Raw genomic sequence first — 24,965 nt, forward strand, 5'->3', positions numbered from 1 at the left:
CTGCAATGTGCGTGTCTTAGAAGCAGAAATATAGGCACTGAGGGACCTTTTACTCCAAAAACTTAGGTGCTAGGTGAATTAAGGCTCCTACAGATGTTAGGCTTGAGTTTTGTGGTTTGCAATGGAGCCAAAACTGGGACTCAGGTACCTTAGTCTGGGATTGAGGCACCTAAATACCTTTGTGGATCCAGACACTTGTCACTGTCTTCAAAACGCTAAATGACTCTGTTCTCCCTATTTATCTTTCTTGAGTTTTGTGCAGCCCCCATTTCCATCCCCTCTGTTCCATTGTTGTTCCCTGAGTTTATCTACAAGGCCCCTAATCTGTCCACCTTTAACCCCCTCTTGTTTTTGCTATGCTGTTTACAGTGAATCACGTTGACTTGTATGTACAATGACAACTATTTTACCTCAACCTGTGTCTGCTTGTCTATCTGTCCTTTATACTGTGAACTCATCAGAATAGGGATCATCCCTTCTTGAATGTTTAAAAAATGCCTGGCACATAGTGAATGCTACAATTACATAAAAATACCACTACGTTTGTATCTCTATTCTTTGTGGTACTGCTGGAAATGAAACTGATGATAAGCTGGCTCAACGAGTGACGACATTTCCAAGATGTTCTGGCTTACAGAAAGTGTAGTCTGCCTCTGCACTGTAGGAAAGAAGTTTCCTTTATCTGTTTGTTGAGTATTAAGAGCTTTGGCAGTATCCAGGATTTGGATAAGGTATCTTAGGGTCTTAGTGGATTAGTCTGCTAAATTGTTTTGACAGGCATCCTGGTATAATTTGCCTTCTTATTTCTTGTTCTAAATATGTGGAATTCCAGGTCACTAATTTGTGTGTTTTCTTGCTCTTGCTGGTGCATCTGATCCCGTTTGTACTCCAGCTGCTGTCTTCTGGCCTGTAGTGTCACTGATGTCCCTAGAACACCTGAGCCTCTTTGTTTTTATTTCCACCTGCTGCTTGCCAGTGTTGTTTCACTCCGGAAAGCTTTCCTGCTGTCAGTATCAGTAGAAGCTGTGATCAAAGCTGTAGGATGTGAGTTAGTGCTCTTGTAGTAAGTGGAGAGACACAAGAAAACAAACAGGTTACGGAGCTCTAGGGACATAGATAGAAAAAGATCAAGGCATAATAGAGACTGAGGATAAATGTCTGTCAGAACCAAATGTTTGGGCATAATGGTGGATTTGGTGGGTCTTGCTTTCTGGTCCTTCTTCAGTTTTCATATGATAGTCAACACCCCTCTGGGTAGTTACTGGGAAGTTATCATTTTTAAATGAGAGAGGAAGAAACTACTAGAAAAACTAAGTGAAGCTGTCAAACTGCTCAAAGGGAAAGGATTTTAAATAAAGCTTTTAAGGGTGCTTTGATTCATTAGTTTCCTCAGGCCAGAGTGTTGTTCTCCATGAATGTGAATGGGAGTTTTGAGCAATGGAAGCAGGATCAGCCCTTTTCTGGCATGATATTCCTCACTTCCCTATAGGTCAGCAAGGCAGTTGTCCTTTCTCCTTGAAGTTTATTCAGCCCAATTATTATTTTATAATTAGGAAGCATCCTCAAGATTTCATTACACTAGGGATTACTATTATTCTGTGTTTAAGGTATTTTTTTCCAAGTTTAATATTATTTCCTATTGAAGTTAAAGCTGATATCTCTAGTAGTACTTCCATCTCTATAGAAGTGCCCTTTATATACAATTATTCTACTGCATCTAGAAATCTGCCCGGAGAGATTGGTGAGCATGCCAGGTTTGATTCAATTTCCTGATGATTAACCAAGCCCGAGATAAACAGGAATAGATATTTCTCTCAGCCCACCTTCAGTGGCGGAGACTGACACTGTGGAATGTTTTGCCTCTGACTAAAACTCCTGAAGTGAAATATGTACCACGCTGAGGAAGAAATCTTAACATTCCTGAGTGTGTCTTAACTCATCCATACAAACCTGCAGCATTTTAATAGACTGAAGAAAATTAATGGAAGATATTTCATCTTAACAGTGGCCCAAATTCTTACTCATTTTTATTCATATTTTACTCAGGCAAAGGTCACATTCATTTCAACAGAGTCTGCTTGAGTAAGGAGTGGGTGAAAACTGAGTAAAGGCTTCAGGATTTGTTCTATTTGCTTTAACTTGATTATGAAATGGGATTGGGGAAGGGGGGGAGGGACATGTATCCAAGAAAGAATTCCCCAAAGCAGAAATACATTATTTAACAACAAATTGCTTTGGCTAATTAACATATTTAAAGTATTATGCTACTGTATTATCGAGTTAAGGACTGTTTACAGATAAAAACATAAGGATTAAATTAATAAAGTATGACACAAAGAAAGAATGTCAAAATGTCATATAATTCTCTCTTATTTCTGTGCTACAGGTATATGGCTTGCAGTCCTGTCCTCTTTTAGTCATTTGTTGACTCTTTCAAAATAAAAATAAAATAAAAAAACCCTTGCACTGCATTACAATTTTTTTTTCTATAATAGGGCTTCTACTGCCAAAATGGAATGGGGATGGAATGGAGCTGGGTTGGGGGTGGAGTAGAACGATTGATTCACCATGTAGCTCATGAAAGTCTGTGTCCTTGTATTTTAAATCTCAACTTAGGGGTGGGGCTTTGATAAAATTCAGACTGAAGCAAAATTCTGGATCTACATACCCTGAATTTTGGGTAAATTTGGGTGGAAATTTGGATTTGAATATTTTGATGTGAACCCATCTTGAGATAAAATAATAATCCCCCCTCTTGACTCAATCAGAATCTGAATGGAACTTTTGTCTATTGTTTGAAAAAAAGTTATTTTTCCTTTTTATTATATTTTACAGTTTGGAAATTCTGTATTTCCTGGAAGAAGTATCAAAACATTGCAAGGAAATCTCTTCTCAAAATATTCAGTCCAGTTCTGCAGATCTAATGAGTTCAAATGGTTTAGATGAGGTAAAGATAAACATCCCCAAACATTTTGATATTTATCTGAACTTTCTGATATTCACCCTGTTATATGGTACTGAGCTAGCCCTGGGAATTTTCCCTCAGTATTTGGTTGGCTGGTTCTTGCTCACATGATTAAGGGTCAAACTGATCTTCATATATGGGGTAGAGAAGGAATTTTCTCTCAGGTCAGATTAGCTGTGACCTTGGGGTTTTTTTTTTGTTTTTTTTTACCTTTCTCTGCAGTGTGGGGTGCTTGCCAGGATAGGCTCTCTTTCAATTAATCCAGGGATCGGCAATCTTTGGCATGCAGCTAGTCAGAGAAATCTGCTGGCAGGCCAGGACAGTTTGTTTACCTGCAGTGTCCACAGGTTTGGCTGATCACAAGTCCCACTGACTGCAGTTCACCGTTCCAGGCCAATGGGGGCTGCGGGAAGTGGCATGGGCCGAGGGAAGCGGCCGAACCTGCAGATGCTGCAGGTAAACAAACCATCCCGGCCCGAAGGCCAGTGGGTTGAGAACCACTGCTGCAATGATAGGAATTGGGATAGGCAGAAGGACATTCTGTGACTGCTAGAACCACCAATTGTAAATGTTAGCAGTTTTTAGCTTGTGATCATTTTGAAAGAGCATCATTGTTTTTACTAGTATGTTGACTAATGGTCTGCAAATGATGTTTGATTAACTCTTAACTTTGCAACACAATCAGTGGAAAGTTGCTATTCTCCTGATGCACTTCTTCAGCTGCAAAACTTTTAAGTGAATTGGTCTTTTATTGTAAACAAATTACTCAACACTCCTGGTGTATTACCACACTGACAGATAAACAGATGTGGCATGCTATCAGAGGAGGCTAATTTGAGGTTCCATTATTCTCCTATCCACAATGACAATTAGCTTAGCCTAGTAGAAATGTGTGACTGAGAAATGTTTAGTTTTAAAACCGGCTGCTTGGGTATGGGGCCTCAGGAGCATATGTAAATCTTGATGATCTAATCAATAACACTGCTTTCATTTCTTTCTTTCTTTTTTATTCCTGTTGCTGTTACTTAGATGGCTTGTGTGATTTATGTAGGTCTTCTAGTGCTGATGCAATTTAATTTTGCTGCAGCCTGCCTCAAGGTCGTAGTTTTAGAAAAACTGTGAGGAGAATGGGGTGACAAGAAGAAGCCATTCTTCTTCATATGCCATTCCTTGTGTTTATAAACTATTCTGTCCTGTCCCCTTCATTTCAGAGGGACCTGGACTCCAACCCTGTATCCAGATCTATTTAATACGCATTACCGTAGTATCTGAACACCTCACAAACGCACCAAATGCCAGAATTAATCTAACAAGTGGGCTAGATTTCTCCTTAGGAGGTAGCTGAACGTTGGATTTTTTTAAAATTGTGTGTGTGTTTGTATGGCTCCTCTTCCTCGTAGTTTCTCTCACTGATTATATTGTAGGAAAGCTTAAAGAAGTGTGTTTTACACTTAATTTGGAAAGTAATAAAATCTATGGTTATTCTCATTTCCTCTGGAAGGGAAGTCCATACTTTTGGGCCAGCAGTCTACAAACCCTCTCATGGTGCTGAGGGTTGAATTATTCTGTGCTGAAACATGGCTGAAGAGGAAGCTTGTGATCTCAAGGTGAAATGGTAGATTTGGTAGATTTTGGTAGATGGGCCAATGCCAAAGATAGCCTTAAAAAAGAGTACTAAGACCTTGAAATTGACCTGGTTTTCTGTGGGGAGCCAGCGTAGTAAGCAGAGTGGCTTCTACCTCTTATAGTGCTTTGTTTAACAGAGATTTCTTGCTGAAAGAAGTGAGACAACTATCAATCCAAGATATAAGAATGACTATACTGGATCAGACCAGTCGTCCATCTAGCCCAGTATCCTGCCTTCTGACAGTGGCTGGTGCCAGATGCTTCAGAGGAAACAAACAGAACAGTGCAATTATTGAGTGATCTGTTGTCCAGACCCACCTTCTGGCAGTCAGAGGCTTAGGGACACCCAGAGCATGGTTTTGCATTCCTGCCCATCCTGACTATTAGCCATTGATGGACCTATCGTCCATGAACTTATCTAGTTCCTTTTTGAACCTGGTTATAGTCTTGGCCTTCACAACATCCCCTGGCAATGAGTTTCACAAGCTGACTGTGTGATATATGAAGAAGTACTTCCCTATGTTTTTTAAACCTGTTTATTAATTTCATTGGGTGACCCCGGGTTCTTGTGTTATGTGAAAGGGTAAATAACACTTTTTCTCTACTCTGTTCATGATTTTATAGACCTCTATGATATTCCCCTTTAGTCATCTCTTTTTTCTTACCTGAACAATCCCAGTTTTTTAATCTTTCCTCATATGGAATCTGTTCTATACCCCTAATAATGTTTTTTGCCCTGCTTTGTACTTTGTCCAATTCTAATGCAGTATTCAAGATGTGGGCTTATATGGATTTATATATTAATAATGATTTTTTTGTCTTATTACCTATCCCTTTCCTAATGCTTCCTAACATTCTGTTGGTTTTTCAACTGCTGCCTACAAATTGAATAGATATATTCAGAGGACTATTCATAATGACTTCAAGATCTCTTTCTTGAGTGGTAACAGCTAACTTAGGCCCTATCATTTTGTATGTATAGTTGGGGTTATATTTTCCAGTGTGCATTATTTAACACTTATCAAGATTGAATTTAATCTGTCATTTTGTTGCCCAGTCACCCAGTTTTGTGAGGTCCCTTTGTAACTCTTTGCAGTCAGCTTTGGACTGAATTATCTTGAGTATTTTTTTATTGTCCGCAAACTTTGCCACCTCACTGTGTACTCCTTTTTCCAGATCATTTATGAATATATTGAACAGCGTTGGTCAGAGTACAAATTCTCGAGGGATCCTTCTGTTTATCTGTCTCTGCTGTGAAAACTGACCATTTATTCATACCCTTTGTTTCCTATCTTTTAACCAGGATAGCCTCTGGAGGCTTTTTCTAAAATAGGCATTACATTAGCTGCCCTCCAGTCATCTGGTACAGAGACTGATTTAAGTGATAGGTTACATACCACAGTTAGTAGTTTTGCAATTTCATATCTGAGTTCCTTCGGAACTCTTGGGAGATTACCATATGGTTCTGGAGACTTTTTATTGTTTAATTTATCAGTTTGTTCCAAAACCACCTCATTATCAGTGGCCACGGTTAAGGCTGGGAGTGACTGTGGTGATGTTATGTGGCTGTTTGGTGAGCAAGTGCTGATGTACCATACAGAGTATGTGAATCTTTTTGTTTAGCCTTTTAGGCATATAGAGATTTAATGGTTTCTTTATTGGATTTTGACGGTTTGTGTCAATGTTAATTGCATGCGAGCCACCTTATTATTTAACTTATTTAACTAAGTTCATGGTGTGGTAATAGAATAGCAAGCAAACACATATAACAACAAGGCTTTTAGTTTCGTTTTCTTTCTCTGCTTTTTGAGACTATTCAGACAGAAAAAAATCACTGCCAGATTTATGCACTCAGACTCAAAGATTGCACAGGATAGTGAAAAGAAACACACTATGGTCCAGATACAAAGCCCATTGAATTCAATGAGAGTCTTTCTACTAACTCCAGCAGACTTTGCACCAGGCCTTAAGGTTTTGTCTGACTTAGTCTGTTTCTTCAACTATGCCAGTGGCATACTGGTTCAGATAAGGGGATCTGATTGAGAAGTTGGCAATCTGAGCTTGGTGACAGACTTTGAAATCTATCTCCACAGAAACTTGCTTGCAGCAGACGTTGACACATCAGTGTCACACCATTTGATTAACATGGGTGCTTCATTCTGAGAAGCATGGAATCACTGTTTACTGGATTGATTCTCAGAGGAGATGGTGGCCTCATGATAGATTATACAGTCCCCCTACCGTTAGAGTGAGTGTTCTGCACGTCAGTCAGCTGGAAACAATGATTGATGACACCTGCTTCTTCTCCTCTTCAGCCCCGCTCTAGTAAGAATATCAAACCAGCAAAGCCCAAGTGTTATTGCACAGCTGAGCTAGTTTGGGGTCCTACACCTGAATCAGTCATCTCCTTAAATTTGGAGTGCTTAATAGCATATCAGTGAGGTTAATAAATTGGGACACTTAGCAGAGCAATTCCATGCAAAATCTAATAGTGAGAGTGTCATCATCATGAGATGAAAACAAAACATTGTTCTGACTGGAATTCCTAACAATAAATCTCATTAAAATCAAATTGCTCACAACCCATAATCTCACACGTGTAATGCAAAAGAGACTACATATAACCATAATGGGTAGGGCTGAATAAAACCTCCTTCACATTCCCCATAAGAGTAACAGGTTGAAGCTTCCCAGTAGAACTATTTGCTGCTTTGAACCTAGACAGCAGGACTCACCTTTTGGCGACTGTCCAGTCTGTACCAGCAGGTCGACTATGAGGGGGAACAGGGCATACCCCGATGGAGGATAGACAGCAGTGCCTGGTCTCTCAGGGAAAGCAGCTGGAGAGTCACCATGCTGTGTACTATAAAGGATCTAGCCCCATGATGTCCAGGTCACAGAAGAGTGGCAAAAGCTAGCTCTTTGTCTCTAAGAGCACCTTGATTTAATTCACTATGTTGAAGAGGAGTGAAAGGAGAGAGGGCAGGGAGTCAAATACAAAGAAATTGTATGTTAAAATCAATGTTTTATCTCATAAATGTGTCCAGAATCAATCCTCCCACTGACAGCTGAGTGAGAGAGAAATATATCTGTCCCTGAGTTGGTAGACATTCACAATTAAATTCCATTTTTGGGGAATGTGTATGATTCTGTAAATCACTGAGTGACAGGTTCTATTTGAAACTGGCATTTGTATAGAAATTATAAATTACCAGTAATTTAGAACAGTCTAAGAGGATAATTTCTTTTAAGGCATAAGCATAGGGAGGCAGAGGTAAATTTGAGCTGTCGGTCTTAAATCTGTATTACCTGATGTAGCGAGGAGGCGTGGCCTTTCTCAGAGGCAGATGCAGAGGGGAGGCCACAAGTCGCCTGGTGGGTGGAACCAAGACGGCCATGCTTCCACGCTGGAAGCAGAGGGGTGGAACTCAGTTGAGCGAGGGAGCTGCCAAAGGAGGCAAATGCTTCTTCCCCGCTGTTGGAGTGGGATGCCAAGGAGAACTGCTGCCGCCCCGAGGACCTGCATGAGCCCTCCAGAGAACCGTGCCACTCCTGACGCTGAGGGGCTGTCACTGCTATCCTTGGTGGTGTATCCAGGGGAGACTGAGGAGAAGCCTAGATGCAGGTACACCTGAGGGGGAGAATAGGAAGCAGCCCAAGGGAATCAGACTACCGTCTGGCTGTGGTGCCACCAGAAACATGGTAAGTGTGTTGCAGGTGGATTCCCTGCTGACCAAGTGTCAGACCACTCTGCCACTGTTAGGGCTCTGGGCCGGGACATGGTGGAGTTGGGTGCGTCTGTGTCCCCCTACCCCTCCACACCACCCCTGGAGTGGCAGTACTTCCCCTCCATAGGCCAGGAGGCCTCCTCTCCTCAGTCACCTCTGCCTGAGACTGGGCTTGTTGCTCATCCCTGCCTGACTGCAGGCCAGAGCCCTGACTGTTGCCTCCCACTACCTGAAAGCTGGGCATATAAACTACTACAGCTCTATCTGACTGCAGGCCAGAGCCCTGACTGTTTGCTGCCCTGCCCTGCTTGAAGGCTGGGGCCCGTTGCGTACTGCTAATTCCCCTTTCCTTTGTTTGTGAGAAGTACTCTAGCAGACCAGACTACGAGGAGGCACGGTCTACACCTCAGTACTGACTGCTTCATTTCTCAGCCTTCACTTTGTACTGAGACAAATCTGTGCCTGGAGTTGAAACAGCAGTAGTGCAGCATTATTGTGATATGCAGGATTGCCAGCTAGAGCTGTTTGGGTACTTTTAGACTAAGTTTTTGTTGTTGTTGGAAAATGCTGATTTGTCAAAACCAAAACTTCTTTCAGGTCCAGGATGGAATTTCTAGAGAAAGAGAGGCCAAAATAGCTTATAACCCAGTCGTAAGGCCACTCACCTGGAATGTGGGACATACCTGGAATCCCACAATATTTTTCTAAAGTGACTTAGATATTTAGGGCTACATTGTCAAAGGTGTTTAGATTCTTGAAGGTGCAGATATGTGACAGTGGAATTTTCAAATAATCCATCAATGATCCTAATGAGAGTTAATGCCTAACCTTACATAAGCCCTTTTGAAAATCCTGCTAGGTGCTTATCTGCATATTTACATGCCTAAATGCCTTTGAAAATCTAGCCCTTGGGAGTAAAGTGACCATATGTCGTGTTTTGGCAAGGACAGTCCGCTGTTTAAGATCTGTCCTGGATGTCATGACATTTTGGCAAAACTGGGCATTTGTCCTATTTGCTCTTGCCCTATGGAGGTGCAGAGGAACGTTCAAGCAAGAGCAAATGGGACAGATGCCCAGTTTTGCCAAAAAAAGTTGTGACATCCCTGCAGTGCTTAATGTGTAATGAGCGACGTGCTGGGGCTAAGCCCTAGGACAAATTGAGCACTGTCTGGGTGGCCGGAGAGCAGCGGCTGCTGGTGCTGGGGCTCGGGCCAGTGGCTACACCAGGCAACTCATATTCTCTTAGTGCAGAGAGGTGAGCAGAGGGCAGGGGATGAGGGAAATAGAAGCAGAGTGGGTCAGGGAGAGGGACAGAGAGGAGGGGATGGGGAAACCTTCTAGGGCAGAAGGGTCTATATACACCCTGGGTTTCCTGTTTTCAGTGTAGGGAAATATGGTCATGCTACTTAGGATGCTAAGTCCCATTGACAGTTAATGAGTTAAGCTCTTAAGGGTCAAAGTCTTTCTTGAAAATGGGACTTAAGAACATAAATCACTTAGTGCTAGATCCACACAAAAACATAGCTCTTTAACTGCCACCTGAGGTGCCTAAATCCAACATTTAGGAACCACTGACAACATAAAAACCTCCACTTAGTTACCAGCTAACTCAGTCGGTGACTACATTTCCTCTGTGAAAATCTCTTAGGTGCCTATGTTTCTGCCAGTGAACATGTGCACAGATCATAGAATATCAGGGTTGGAAGGGACCTCAGGAGGTCATCTAGTCCAACCCCCTGCTCAAAGCAGGACCAAGCCCCAATTTTTGCCCCAGATCCCAAATGGCCCCCTCAAGGATTGAACTCACAACCCTGGGTTTAGCAGGCCAATGCTCAAACCACTGAGCTATCCCCACCCCCAACTAGATGTTTTAGTCTAATGTTTAATTAAAGATGAATTAGATTAAGAGGACTGGATCCCGGCTCTCCCCATTAGGTGCGGAAAGAGTAGGTTATAGAGTCATTGTCACTCTCTCTCCAACCCGTGCATGTTTAAATATTTATACAAAGTGGAACAGGAGAGATTGAGAGCCTGGTTAGGGTACTTTCATGGGACGAGAAGAGACCCTAGTACAGATCCCTTCTCCACACTGGGCAGAGATGATAACTGAACCTGGGTGTCTCATATCCCACATGAGTGCTCTAACCACTAGGCTAAAAGTTAAAAAGGGGAGGAGGGTATGGACACCACCACCTCCTCCTCCACCTTTTTTTTTTTTGGCCAAAAACCAGCCTAGGGATTTATGAGTTTGAATCCCAAGTGGAAAGTCTGACCTGGGCTTAGGTGCCCAAGTCCCTTTGAGGGACAGGACTTAGGACCCACCCTTCTCCTTGACATTTCCTACTGGCTAGCTTACGTGGCTCCCTGCCCAGTGTGCTGGCTTTTGTGGATCCCATTGTTAGGTGACTCTCCTTATGCATTGTATAGGGAGGTTGGGTGCCTAATTGACCCAACCTAACTGGCACGTCAAAGTGCATAGCAAAGTCTAAGTCCCTTTGTGGTCTAGTTCTTAGGCACTTTTCAAAATGCTTTATGTAAAGGAAATGTCTCTCAGATCAGTGGAAAGATTTGAAGCGTGACTTAGCAAAAACTTTCATTGTGAAAGCATTAACCTCACTAAAGATCAATGTCGTTAATAGACAGTAACATTTCTTTATTGTATTAGTTATTTTTAAAATATTACATAAATAAATACTAATGAATCAAAGGCTTAAAAAGTACCCTGTTACTAAACTATAAACAATAAAGAACAACAAAAGGAAAAATAATCTCATCAATTTTCATATCGTTCCTGATTCTGATCTTGCTTATGCAGATGAAAATGAGTTTTAACTCCACTGAAATTAATGGAGTTACAATCCCAGGTCTTCAGCTGGTGTAAATCAGCGTAGGTCCATTAAAATAAATGATGCTACATCAATTTGCACTGCTTGAAGTTTACACCTACACTATGGTAAAACCAGTATCAGTGAGGTCAGAATCAAGCCAATTATGTCTCAAAAGAAAAATGAGCAATGCAAGTATAACAACAACAAATAATACCACATTTCTTTTTAAGACTTAAATTAAGCATAAGCAGGGTTTGACTCTCCTTTTAACTACAGTTAATCGTGGATAATCCATTATAAGAATTTTATCAACACTCAAGAATTCAAAAGCTGTGACTGATTCTTTTCTCTTAATGTTCTACCTTTTCTGTTTAGGAGAAATTGCAGACAGTGGCTTGCTGTCCAAGTATCAAGTCTGAAATACATAGGGCCTGATTTTGATTTCAGTTACAAAATCCAGGGTTACCTTCACTAAAGGCAGTGAAGGTGCACTGCTATTAATCCAGTGCAAGTGAGACCCAGATCAGGACCCTCGATTCCATGGAACCAATTTTAACTCCTGCTGTTTATCCTCACAAAGTGATTAAACTGAGTTCCATGCAGGTCACTGTGTGGTAGTGGTGGTGCTGGGGTCTCCAGGTTGAGACCGTCCGAACTTACATGGGTATTAGTGATCCTACAGCTCATTAGTGAGCTCTGAGGGCATGTGGAGGGGCCCAAAAAGCAGCACAGAAGGACAGGCCCTTCATTTAGTTGCACTTGTGGGATTTCCTTAGAGATTATTGCACACGTATAATTAGTCGTGCTTTCTTCTCTTGAAATGTCCTTACAAATCTCTTCCCCAGAAGGGAAGATTTCTGAATGGAATTTCTGCAGCTTCAAAAACTATTGACATTTTTTCTCGTTGTTACACCACCCATAGTTTTTTCACAAGAAGGGATGATTTAGTCCCTGAATATTAAATTATATCGAGAGAAGATTTGCAATTTTTATTTCTTTAAGCAGAGCTCAGCAGAGGAAGAAAAAAACCCAGCAACCCAAGGCAGCCATCTAGTGCTTATTATTTATGAATTTAGATTTATAACAAGAACACCTCTCCATTTGCTCTAGGCACCCTTGACATAATTTACAATACAATCATCAAAATATACCATTCATTGCTGCTCCAGCAATTCCATCTAATCCAACCATCAGAAACCTGGCATATTTAAGAGTGAAACAATCCCCTCTCTACCATTACTAACCGCTCTCATATTTCTCTTGCCTCTTCAAAATCTTAGGGAGAGAAGATGGGCTTTGCAGTTTACCTTTAAGATCAATAAACTGGGGCTATTTCAGACTACACGATACTGCCCAACCCCATCCCATTTTCAGAGATGGAATCAAGGCACTGCACAGCCATATGGTCACTCAGAGCCAAGGCATTGGAGATGATATAAATACCAAGGCTGATTGATTGATTGCTTCCAGGGGACAGTTACTACAAATAGCACTGATACTGCTCTAACTTGTGCCAGGGGCTAGAATGGCCCACAGGTATCATCCAGGGTCAGAAAGAAAGGGGGCAGAAAGTCACCTGTGCTCTTCCATCACTTCAGGTTTGCCAAATTTAGGTCAGAGGCTCAGGATCTGATGATCTAGCCCATGGAACCAACCTCTGCTCTCATTCTCACTGGTGTTGATGTCAGTGGGGTTGCAATGGTGTAATGGAAACAGAATTTGGAACTGTGGGCTATATTTTAGTCTCAGTTGCACCCACAGCGCTCTCAGAGGTCAATAGGGATGCACAGGTGAAGGTAACAAAGAACAAATTTGTCCATCAGGGCCTCAATCTACAATTCTTGCACACTCAAAATTTCTGTTAACTTCAGTAGGAAAAAAATGTAGGTTTTTGTCCCTAGTGTAAATAAATAAATAAAAAAGGACTCAAGCCTAGAACCACTGTTGCCTAAAGTGTGCTCCTGATACCCCAGTGCCTGGATCTGGTATTTAGCTCCGATATTTGTCAAACACCACATGGCTCTGCCATGTAAACAAGAACTTTCATCAGTAAGCATTTTCGTATGGGAAGACCATCTTTGTCTCTCCCTTTGGGTGATCTATAATTCAGGAGAAGATGGTGGCTGATGATAGTAATCTGTCACTAGGAAAGCTTCCTGTGGGAGTGAAGTAAATTCCATCATTAAAAATCATAGGGCCGCTGTGTATAAACACTGTAGTTATAAAATTGATGAAGCTTTAGTGCAGAAGAAGAATTGTACAAAACACTTTATCTTGTGTTTTTCCACACAGAATAATATCTGTGCTAGGCAAAGGGCTTTTGGATAACAATTTGTATTTTCCAATCACTGTGCTGTAAATTATAACATATTGTGAAGTACTGAACATTTAATAAATCTTTAGCTTTAAATGCCATTGATATAATAAGCACAGAGCAATGATCTACAAAATACATAACTTGTCAGCATGTGCAGGGCGAAGCATAATATTTGAACAGTCCCTTTAGCATTTTTAGTTTTCTGTTAAACAGATAAAATTCAATAAAACCACCCACCCCCTTAATGATGTCATTTATTTCACACAACTTCCTATTATAGGTGTGTGACCACAAGAGCACCCCAATGCCAATTGGCACACTGTTGTCATGATATATACTCAAAAGGTGGCATTTAATATATTGCTGGAAAACTAATAACTCACTGATCATTAATATTCTTGTATGATGTATGTACGGTAAACCCAGAAAGGACTTTATAGACATGTGCTGGAAATATGTTCTTAAAATGTGTCTGACAGACAGTGCCTAAGCCATGCCAAATACATTCCAGAAAAGGAATGTGGTGGTTCCCCCTGCTTAAATGCATCACTGATGTAAATTAAACTAGGTGTGACCAAAGAAAAGCACATTTACATGCAATGTAAACAAAGCCATCAGGAGAGCAAGTGAGGAAAGTAATGTTGATGTGGGAGGGAGGGAAGAAGTGGAGACAGCACCTACAGGAAGCCTGTCTGCCTCTTGAAGCAGGAGCAATGAACTAGGAAAGATATAAGGAGAGAGGAAAAGCCATTTTGGCATCCTTCACCTGTGGAAACAAAGGAACTGAGCATCTGAGCTCTGTGAAGGGTCTTGGCTGGAGAGTCTGGTCAGCCATGCTGGAAAAGATACTTGGTGAAAAACACTTCTTTGAATAAGAGACTCTAGTTTGTTAAATCAGGTTTTAGTCTTAGAAGCATATTTTAACTTTTGTTTGCTTGTAACCCTTTCTATCTTTATTTCTTTTACTTGGTATCGCTTAAATGTATGACTTTTTGTTTATGAAACTTGTTTTACTCTTGATTAAAACTGAGTGTTTGTCAATCCCCCCCACACTCAAAGTAATTAGTTGCTGGGTTCTGTCTCTCTAAGGGAGCAGTGAATTTAATAACTTCTGTAAGTGTTCTGCTAGAGGGCTGGACACTACACAGCAGATGGTTTTGGGGACATTTGGGACTGAGAGGGTGTTGGGATCATCCTGCAAACAATTATTGGGTGGTGGAAGCCCAGGAGTGACCTGCATGCTTGTATGCTAGCTGTTGGTGTCAAGGCTGTGAGCCACTGAAGCGTGGTATTTCAGGCACCCAGAGGTGCAGGGCAGGCAGTGACACAATCCCTTACTGATCTGGGCTGTGACACAAACATGATCTGCAACTTGCACATTGAAATGAATTGAAATAATTCTAGGCATTCATTCCTCTGCACTATATTCTTCTTCTTTATTATTTGTGTTATTGTAGCACCTCAGAGCCCCAGTCCTTGACCAGGACTCCATTGTGCTAGGTTCTGCACAAACACAGAATAAAAAGATGATCCCTGCCCCCAAAGAGTTATAAACTGTTTAACTTTGTCCAAATGTAATAAGAGTGGAAGCTTCTATATTAAGGAACAGAAAGAAAGGCAAGGAAAACAGCCCATGATGGGCCCGATTCTTCCTTTATTTACATCTGTTTTATGCTAGTGTAACTCCATGAGCTCCAATAGTTACTCCACAGTCACACTGTTGTGAGTGAGATGAGAATCAGACTCTAGGAAGAAACTAGAGACCAAAAAGGAAAAGAAAAGAAATCAGATTGAACAATGAGAATTCTCAGTGTTGCCTGTCAAGATCATAGTACTGTTCAGCAAGGTAAGTATGCACACGCCTAACTTTAAACACTTGAGTAGACTTCAGTGGGACTTCACAAGGACTTAAATGTCTTGATGAATCAGGGATTATATTATGTCAAGTAACTGCCATACTTTGCCATTTGCAATCCTATTAATATTTATGGGTGATGTCTCATGTCAGGAAACAATATTGTTTATCATCTCATAAAAAGAGATATGTGCTCATTCTTTTCTATCAGGCCTATTGTGGTTGTAGGGGTTGAGCAGGGGTTGCACAGGTTTCTTCAGAGCTGTACAAACAGGATTTTTTCCCCACTTCTTCCAGACTACCAAGATACTTCACACTAAACACAGAAAGATAATAGAATATCACTTTGAGATCATATATAAATTATCCTGAACCACCTTATCTTGTGGATCTAGTGTTTGGTTTTAAATCTTCACATTTGTGGAGTTGTTCTTTAACTTATGCTGCCCCAGCTATTCTGGATGGCACCTGCCAGTCACTGAATCACTGCTTCTCTTCAAGTTTCAGAGTAACAGCCGTGTTAGTCTGTATTCGCAAAAAGAAAAGGAGTACTTGTGGCACCTTAGAGACTAACCAATTTATTTGAGCATGAGCTTTCGTGAGCTACAGCTCACTTCATCAGATGTATGCCGTGGAAACTGCAGCAGACTTTATATATACACAGAGAATATGAAAAAATACCTCCTCCCACCCCATTGTCCAGCTGGTAATAGCTTATCTAAAGTGATCATCAGGTGGGCCATTTCCAGCACAAATCCAGGTTTTCTCACCCTCCACCCCCCCACACAAATTCACTCTCTCACTTTAGATAAGCTATTACCAGCTGGACAATGGGGTGGGAGGAGGTATTTTTTCATATTCTCTGTGTATATATAAAGTCTGCTGCAGTTTCCACGGCATACATCTGATGAAGTGAGCTGTAGCTCACGAAAGCTCATGCTCAAATAAATTGGTTAGTCTCTAAGGTGCCACAAGTACTCCTTTTCTTTTTGCTTCTCTTCAAATTGACTTGAATTTTTTTTTTTAACTTTGGCTTTATTCTCTCTTTTTCTCTCAGGTTTTTAGTAGACTGAAGCTTTTCAAGATCACCCACCTATATATCTCTCTCAAATTCGTCCTCTACTGTATTTTTCCCTTCAGTTTTATTTATTTATTCAACTCTTATTTGAATGAGTTTCCTGTTACTTGTCATACAGTTCCACAGTGTTCTTCAGATTTTTGCTTTGCCTACCTATTCATACATCCTGGTTGTCTCCGCTTTCTAATTCACTGCTCGACACTGAGCTGATGGTTTTAAGTTTCTGTTCACTCTCATGCCAGATTTCCTTTTCAGATCTAGCATCAATTTCTGACATAGTCGCTTTTGCTATTTTCAGTCATTAACAGAGGCTGCTCTAGCTATAGGCAAACTAAGCAGCTGTCCATGACAGCAGGTTTCTGAGGATGGCAGTTTTCTGGGACTTTAGACCTGCGCCTTTAGGGCTGCCAATAGGTTGATCTATCTTGTGACCCCTATACCCAGCCTGTTGTCTGGGGCTGGTCTCCTGTTTTTGAGGCCCTTCAGCCTGGGCACAGGCTCCCTCCAGAGTTGATATTGGGAGCTTTTACCCCTCTCTGGGCAGCATTATAGTTGCTGAAGTATTGAGCAGGGGTTGCACTGGGAATGACTGATGCCCATCACCACCCTATTGGGGCTCAGCCTGGCTTGCGGGAACCAGCTCAGAGCCAGGTGAGAGCCTCAGGTGCCCTGGCTTTCTCTACCCCTCACACCAGTTCAGCTTTCCACCTTGGTTCACTCCACGGTGGTGGGAGATGAGGCTGGTGGGGCTGCCTGAGAGAAAGAGTGGTCACCAACCAGCTGGGGCCCCAAGGAGCAGGAAGTGGCTACCAGCCAGGCTTTTGGGGAAAATGCTACTGCCCCTCCCCAGCTGCTCTCTGCCCCCAGCATAGATAAGATGGTGGTTGTGTATGTGGCACAAGTGTCAAGCAACTCAGGCCTGCTCCTGGGTCCTGGCTGCAGCCATCAGCACCAGCTTCTGGCATGAGACAGGCATAGAATCAGGTCTGCCGATGGGGAGGGGGGCAATTGCCATGGGGCCGAGGCGATTTAAAAGGGCCTGGGGGCCCCAGCCACCACTGGCAGTGCAGCAGGGCTAAGGCAGGCTTCCTGCCCGCCCCAGCTCCGCACCGCTTCCGGAAGCGGCCAGCATGTCCCTACGGCCCCTGGGTAGGGGGTCTCTGAACACTGCCCCCGCCCTGAGCCCCGACTCTGCAGCTCCCATTGGCTGGGAACTGCGGCCAAAGGGAGCTGCGGGGGTGATACCAGTGGGCAGCGGCACGCAGAGACCCTCTGGGCCCCCTGCCTAGGACCTGCTGCCACAGGGGTGTGCCGGTCGCTTTCGGGAGCTTTTCTGAGATAAGCACCGACCCTCTGACCCCCTTCTGCACTGCAACCCTTTGCACCAGCCTCCCTCCCAGAGCCTGCACCCCCTCCCGCACCCAATCTCCCTCCCAGAGCATGCACCCCCTCCCGCACATCAACCCCCTGCCCCAGCCTGGTGAAAGTGAGTGAGGGTGGGGTAGAGTGAGCGATGGAGGGAGGGGGGATGGAGTGAGCAAGGGGTGGGGCCTTGGAGAAGGGGCGGGACAGGGGCATGGTCTAACTGAGAGAGTGGGGCAAAGGTCTTTGGGTTTGCGTGATTAGACAGTTGGCAACCTTACCAGACAGGCATGTGGAAGCCCTGGCCATGCCGGAAAAGCTTGCTGGGCACTAGCCAGCACAGGCTCAGCACTGCCCAAATGTGAGGTGGACCACGGGTGCGGCTTGTGCGTGCATGGGGGGCCCATTGACTGTTCTGCCCTGGGGCCCGGAGTCGTTGTCAGCACGCCTGCATAGAATCATAGGACTGGAAGGGACCTTGAGAGATCATCTAGTCCAGTCCTCTGCAGTCATGGCAGGTCTAAGTATTATCTAGACCATTCCTGACAGATGTTTGTCTAACCTGTTCTTAAAAAATCTCCAATGATGGAGATTGCACAACCTCCCGAGGCAATTTATTCTAGTGCTTAACCACCCTGACAGAAAGTTTTTCCTAACGTCCAACCTAAACCTCCCTTGCTGCAATTTAAGCCCATTACTTCTTGTCCTATCCTCAGAGGTTAAGCCAATCAATTCTTCTCCCTCCTCCTTGTAACAACCTTTTATGTACTTGAAAACTGTTATCATGTCCCCTCTCAGTCTTTTTTTTTTCAGACTACCTTAACTCAGTTTTTTCAATCTTCTGTCATAGGTCATGTTTTAATCATTTTTGTTGCTCTTCTCTGGACTTTATCCAATTTGTCCACATCTTTCCTGAAATGTGGTACCCAGAACTGGACACAATACTCCACCTGAGGCCTAATTAGCGCAGAGCACACAGAAGAATTACTTCTTGTGTCTTGCTTACAACACTCCTGCTAATACATCCCAGAAGGATGTTCTCTTTTTTTGCAACAGCGTTATACTATTCACTCATATTTAACTTGTGGTCCATTATGACCCACAGATCCCTTTCCACAGTAATCCTTCCTAGGCAGTCATTTCCCATTTTGTATGTGTGCAATTGATTGTTCCTTCCTAAATGGAGTACTTAGCTAGGGCGGGTAGGAAGCCTTCTTTAGCCCCGCTGCATTGCCAGTGGCAGCTGGGGCCCCCAGGCCCTTTTAAATCGCCTCGGCCCCATGGCAATTGCCCTCCTCCCCATCGGTGGGCCTGATTCTATGCCTGTCTCATGCCAGAAGCTGGTGCTGACGGCCGCAGTCAGGACCCAGGAGCAGGCCTGAGTTGCTTGACACTTGTGCCACACACACAGCCACCATCTTATCTATGCTGGGGGCAGAGAGCAGCTGGGGAGGGGCAGTAGCATTTTCCCCAAAAGCCTGGCTGGTAGCCACTTCCTGCTCCTTGGGGCCCCAGCTGGTTGGTGACCACTCTCTCTCAGGCAGCCCCACCAGCCTCATCTCCCACCGCCATGGAGTGAACCAAGGTGGAAAGCTGAACTGGTGTGAGGGGTAGAGAAAGCCAGGGCACCTGAGGCTCTCACCTGGCTCTGAGCTGGTTCCCGCAAGCCAGGCTGAGCCCCAATAGGGCGATGATGGGCATCAGTCATTCCCAGTGCAACCCCTGCTCAATACTTCAGCAACTATAATGCTGCCCAGAGTGGGGTAAAAGCCCCCAATATCAACTCTGGAGGGAGCCTGTGCCCAGGCTGAGAGGCCTCAAAAGCAGGAGACCAGCCCCAGACAACAGGCTGGGTATAGGGGTCACAAGATAGATCAACCTATTGGCAGCCCTAAAGGCGCAAGTCTACAGTCCCAGAAAACTGCCATCCTCAGAAATCGTATTGAACTTCATCCTATTTTCTTCAGACCATTTCTCTAGTTTGTCCAGATCATTTTGAATTTTAATCCTATCCTCCAAAGCACTTGCAACCCCTCCCAGCTTGGTGTAGTCCACACACTTTATAAATGTACTTTCTGTGCCATTCTCTAAATCATTGCTGAAGATATTGAACAGAACCGGACCCAGAACCGATCCGTGTGCGACCCCACTCATTATGTCCTTCCAGCATGACTGTGAACCACTGATAACTACTCTCTGAAAATGGTTTTGCACCCACCTTATAGTAGCTCCATGTAGGTTGCATTTCACATTTCAGCCACGAGCCCAGCGACCTGCCTGGCTTCATGTTGGTGCTCATGCCGCTCCGCATCTGGCCCTTGCAAGCCCTGCTGCCTGGACAGGCCTCAGACCCTGCCCCAGCTCCTAGTTCCACCCTGACCTGCAACTGCAGCCGCTGCTTCAATTCCACTGTGTCTGGGCTCTGGAGGCGCTGCCACTAGCCTGGCTATCAGCAAGGAGCTCACCTGGAAAGGTGCAGTAAGGTGGACTGGGAGGTGTGGGTCTTGCTGAGGACTAGGCCAGGAGCAGGGGGCAGAATAGGGGCAAATAGTGGTGCAGAGGCTGATATGTGAGGCTGAACTGGGGGAGTCAGGTGCAAAGCCATGCCAGAAGTATGGGGGCTGAGGTGGATCGAACCCCACTCTTCCACTGGGAAGGAGCCTGCCCCTGTGTTAGGGGGATCAGCAACCCCAGCCTGGGTGGCTTTATGCAAGGTGAGGGGGTCTGCCCTGCCCATTAAATGGGCCTGACAGATTGGGAGCTGCCCCTTGCCCGTGCCCAAGACCTGCTGGGTTGAGCTGAGTGCCTCCAGAGGAAGGAACTATTGCTGTCAAGGGGTGCTGACCTGGGGAGTGCTCCCATCTCGAGCTCTGGGCATCTTGTGCCAACCCTTCTGGAAAGGGTTATTGAGAAGGGCAAAAACAACTGGGGGATTGCCAAGTCAGGGTGTGGGTCTCAGCAGCTTGCAAGGCCTAGTGCTGAGGCCCAGGGGACTTTCATCCTGGCCTGGCTCAGCGCACCTGGGTTTCAGACTGTTCCCACTCCAGAGGGAGCGGGGAGTCTGTCACCAGGGCCCAGTGCCCTCTGCCGCCCCAGGACCCGTTCTGTCCTGTCAGCCTCCAAACATCTGCACTTGGTTTGGGGGTGTGTGTGTGTGTGTGGGGGGGGGGGAGCAGCAGCAGCAGAAGTGCTGGGGTCTGTCGTTTACTTCTGTAGGCGTAGGGGGAGATGGCACACTGAAATTTTGCCTAGGGCGGCAGATTGTCTTAAGTAGCCTCTGACTATTAGTTTAAACTTTATCTTATTATAAGCCTATTTTCCAACAGTGTCTCCATTATTTGTATAGAAAACATTACATTATATTGTTGGCTTTTATATTAGGCAAATCCAGGCTCATGGTGAATAATGACCATAACAGACAAACGGCAGATTGTGAGTTTTAGACAGTTTAAACACATCTCCTGAATTTTAATAAGTACATGATCAAAATTGTTTTGAAAATATAGTTTACTGATCTGGTCATCTTTCATTCAGAGCTCATCTACTGTGTGAATGTGTGTTAAGGGGTGCTTTTAAAATTCAGTCACTTGAGTCAACTATCCGCTGCACTAATAAAGGTTAATAGACTTCAGGCCAGCGAAATGCAGTTTCACAGACTTAAATAAAAGCCTTTCAGCCTATCATGAGGATTGATGTTGCCCATTAGTTGTGGTTTCTCTGTTTAATGCCTATCCTCCAATTCATGGCAGGAGTTGACCCACAGTCCAATACCTACAATAGCTTGTTCCAACTTAAATATTCTTCTCCACTAAAGGTAGTCCACATCAAAACAAAAGACTGGCATGATGTTCCCCTCTCAATATTGGTTGCAGTGGCCAATTCCTTAATTGCATTGGTGTCATATAGCACAGTGTGTACATTTCCATTCTGGTTGTTCTGGTTTGGTTTCCTAGGAATTTGGATGGAGTGTGCCACACACATACCTCATTTACTGATTTATGTGAAGAAAAAAGCACTACTAATTAAGTTCTCTGTTACTCTCAGGTTTTAGCAACACTCTTATTTAAGGAATAATACACGATAACGACTACAATTTTTGGAAGATTATAGCACACCTTGGATGGTGTTCACTAACGTATGAAGTTAAGAGGTCTATTTCATCAAAAATAGTTGTTCTGTCTGCACTTTATTGTGTTTTATTCACAATTAATCTGATTCACTTCCTTTCTAATTCTACAGACTTCCATGGAATGAGACTAGGATGAAGTAGGCCCATTGTGTGGGGGGAAAATTGTAAATTATTAACGCAATAAAACAGCAAAAACCATGCTGTAACTAATGTGTTCTGCTTTGTGAGGTTATGCAGTTGACTATTGCTGCTGGGTTTTTATTAATTAAAATCCTCCTGCAGTCAGTGATCAAAGATAAAACATGTGACTATGTTGTTTGATTGCTCTATTTAAAATTCAGCATCTGCTTCAGCTTTGCTCAATACCATTTCCTTTTTTATGTTTGTCCAACTACAAAAATTGCATTAAATACACCTTAGCTTGGTAACTATGCCAGCCTTTTTGAAGTACAGTTTTGCCACTCAGGGTGGAGTCAGCTGATAGAAAGGGATTCCCCAAAGGCCTGAAATGAGGTGCACACAGAAGCTCTGATGTTGTGGTAGAGGTCAAATTCAATGTGAATATGATGGGGTGTATAAATCCCACATTGAGCAGACAAGCATTAATGAACCGCTCTGGGATCAAGCAGCCCTGCCCCTCCTCTTCCCTTCCCCCCCCCCACACACCTGCAAGATGTGTCAGGCCTGGAGAGAAATTGTAAAAGAGAAAAGCCCAGTTCAACTGGTGGCGGATCTGGTAGGAGAGCAGATTTTCAGTCCCCAGCTCCTAAAGAGATCCTGGATGAGGGCAGGAGCTGTTCAAGTGACCCCTTTCAAGAGAAAGAAGGGCCTGAGGCTGAACCATTACTTTGGGACTATTACTAGAGATTTGCCAGCGGGCATTGAATGGGGCTATAGGATACCATAGGCTTTCTGAATGAAGAAAGTCCTACCATGCTATGTGTGTTCATTTCTGTTTGGTTTTGCTTCTGATCTTTGATAACCCCGGAAAGGGTAGACTTTAACAGATTTAGTCAGAGGGCTGTCTCCCATAACTGGGACCTGTGCTCTTGGCCACCTGGAGATTGAAGACTGAAGGCTGGGTGAGCTCAGAATGCTGTCACACCCTTTGGGGGCACCCTAGGGGAACCAACCGCATGACAGTGACCTTTTACAATTTCAAGACACGATCAAATCCAGGACTCCACATAATACTGCCCCTATGTTCTATTCACTGTTATGTGAAGATTATACCTGCATGGGTACTATTTGAAGGCCATGATCATATTTTGAATTGAGCTAGATCATATGTTTCTGGAGACTTGACTGCTTATAGTCAGGGATACAGCAGAAAGAAGCTGGCAGATGGGAATATGGTAACAGAGCAGAGTTGCTAGGTGTAAGGAAGACTCTCACAGACAGTGAGTGGAAGAGTAACAGAGTATCTGATTGTTCATTTATCATGGACAGACTATTTCTTAGGTAGGAAAATACAGAAGAAACAAGTCATGAAGCAACAAATTGCTGATTTGAACAAATAAATTGAAGAATGAGTGTGCACAGTAAAATTCAGCTTGATTTGCTGAGATGAGCTTGAAATACCTTGATTGTTTTAGAACCACTGTAATAGAAACGGAAGCCCAAAATAAAAACTTGTCAAATAAAACTGGGAAGTAGTAGAATGTGGATGCAGCGTTTGTTCCAGGTCGTTGCTAACAAGAGGTAAAGGAACTGAAAGCAGGTTTTGAAATGGCTTGGGTCAAAATGGAAAAGTGAACCTTCTTCTGATAAAACTTTTGAAAAGTTGAACACCTGAGTTACAAGTGACCTCTAGCTCCTACAACAGTGGATGCCAGCCAAGCCCTATTTCAGGCTGCTTTAAGTTACGCTAGGAGGTCAGGCTGGTACACAGCCAGCTCAGAAGTAGTGGGCTGCCATGAGTGTTCCTCAGCAATAGCTGAGAATCTGGGCCAGGTTTTCTTCAAGAAATTAAAAAAAAAATCTCATAATGTATAGTTTGCTGCGTTGAAGAAACTGTGGCCCACAGAAGGCATTACACTTCAGCTACTTTAGGGAAGAAAACAGAATGGTTTAATAGACTGAGCTCATTTTGTGTCAAGAAGTCACTTAACTTGCTTTCCCATTTGCCTCAGTTTCCTCTTGTGACTATACTTCAGTGGTCAGCAAACTGATTTCTGAACACAGGATGTAGACTGTACAAGCAGTAAGGTAAGTAATTTAAGATCCCCTTGCGTGAAAGGTTGTCGTCATCATCATCATGGAGGAAGCATCGCCTCACAAACGTTATGAATAAGAGAAAATACATATTTTTTCTTCTAACAGGAACACCTCTGAGAGTGACACTTAAGTTATTACAGTAGGACAGCCTTTTGCTTATTTATGCTCAACCCCTTCATTTAACTGTCAACTGCTGTCCACTATGATGAGAAATCTATTTATAAAACAGTGGCTATTGAAGTCAATGGGAATCTTTCCGCTGGCTTAGTTGGGCTTTGGATCACTCCCTAAGTCAGGGGTGGGAAAAATTTTTGGGCCGAGGGCCACATCTGGGTGGGGAAATTGTCTGCAGGACCGGGGCATGGGGCTGGGGTGTGGGAGGGAGTGCGGGGTGTGTGTGGGGGGTGCGGTATACAGGAATAGCTCAGGGCAAGGGATTGGGGCAGAGGAGGGGTGCGGGGTGTATGAGGGGCTCAGGGAAGGGGGTTGGGGTGCAGGAGGGATGCGGAGTGCAGGAGGGGGCTCAGGGCAGAGGTGCAAGAGAGGTGCAGGAGAGGTGCGGGGTGTGGCAGGGGGCTCAGAGCAGGGGGTTGGGGTGCATGGGGGTGCAGGGTACAGCAGGGGGCTCAGGGAAGGGGTTTGAGGTGGAGGAAGGGTACAGGGTGTTGCAGGAGGCTCAGGGCAGGGAGCTGGGGTGCACGGGGTGCTATGCTTCAACTTCTGTGCTTGCCATGTGCAGTTTCATTGGTATTTGCTCATGTTTGCCTGACAGTGGGAAAAAGCATCAGGCCTGATGGTATCAAAGGAAATATAAAGACATTCTATAGGTGATCAAGCTCTGTATTGCCCACATAACTCTA

The sequence above is a fragment of the Lepidochelys kempii genome, chromosome 3, assembly GCF_965140285.1.
Source record: "Lepidochelys kempii isolate rLepKem1 chromosome 3, rLepKem1.hap1, whole genome shotgun sequence".
Lineage (NCBI taxonomy): Eukaryota > Metazoa > Chordata > Testudines > Cheloniidae > Lepidochelys > Lepidochelys kempii.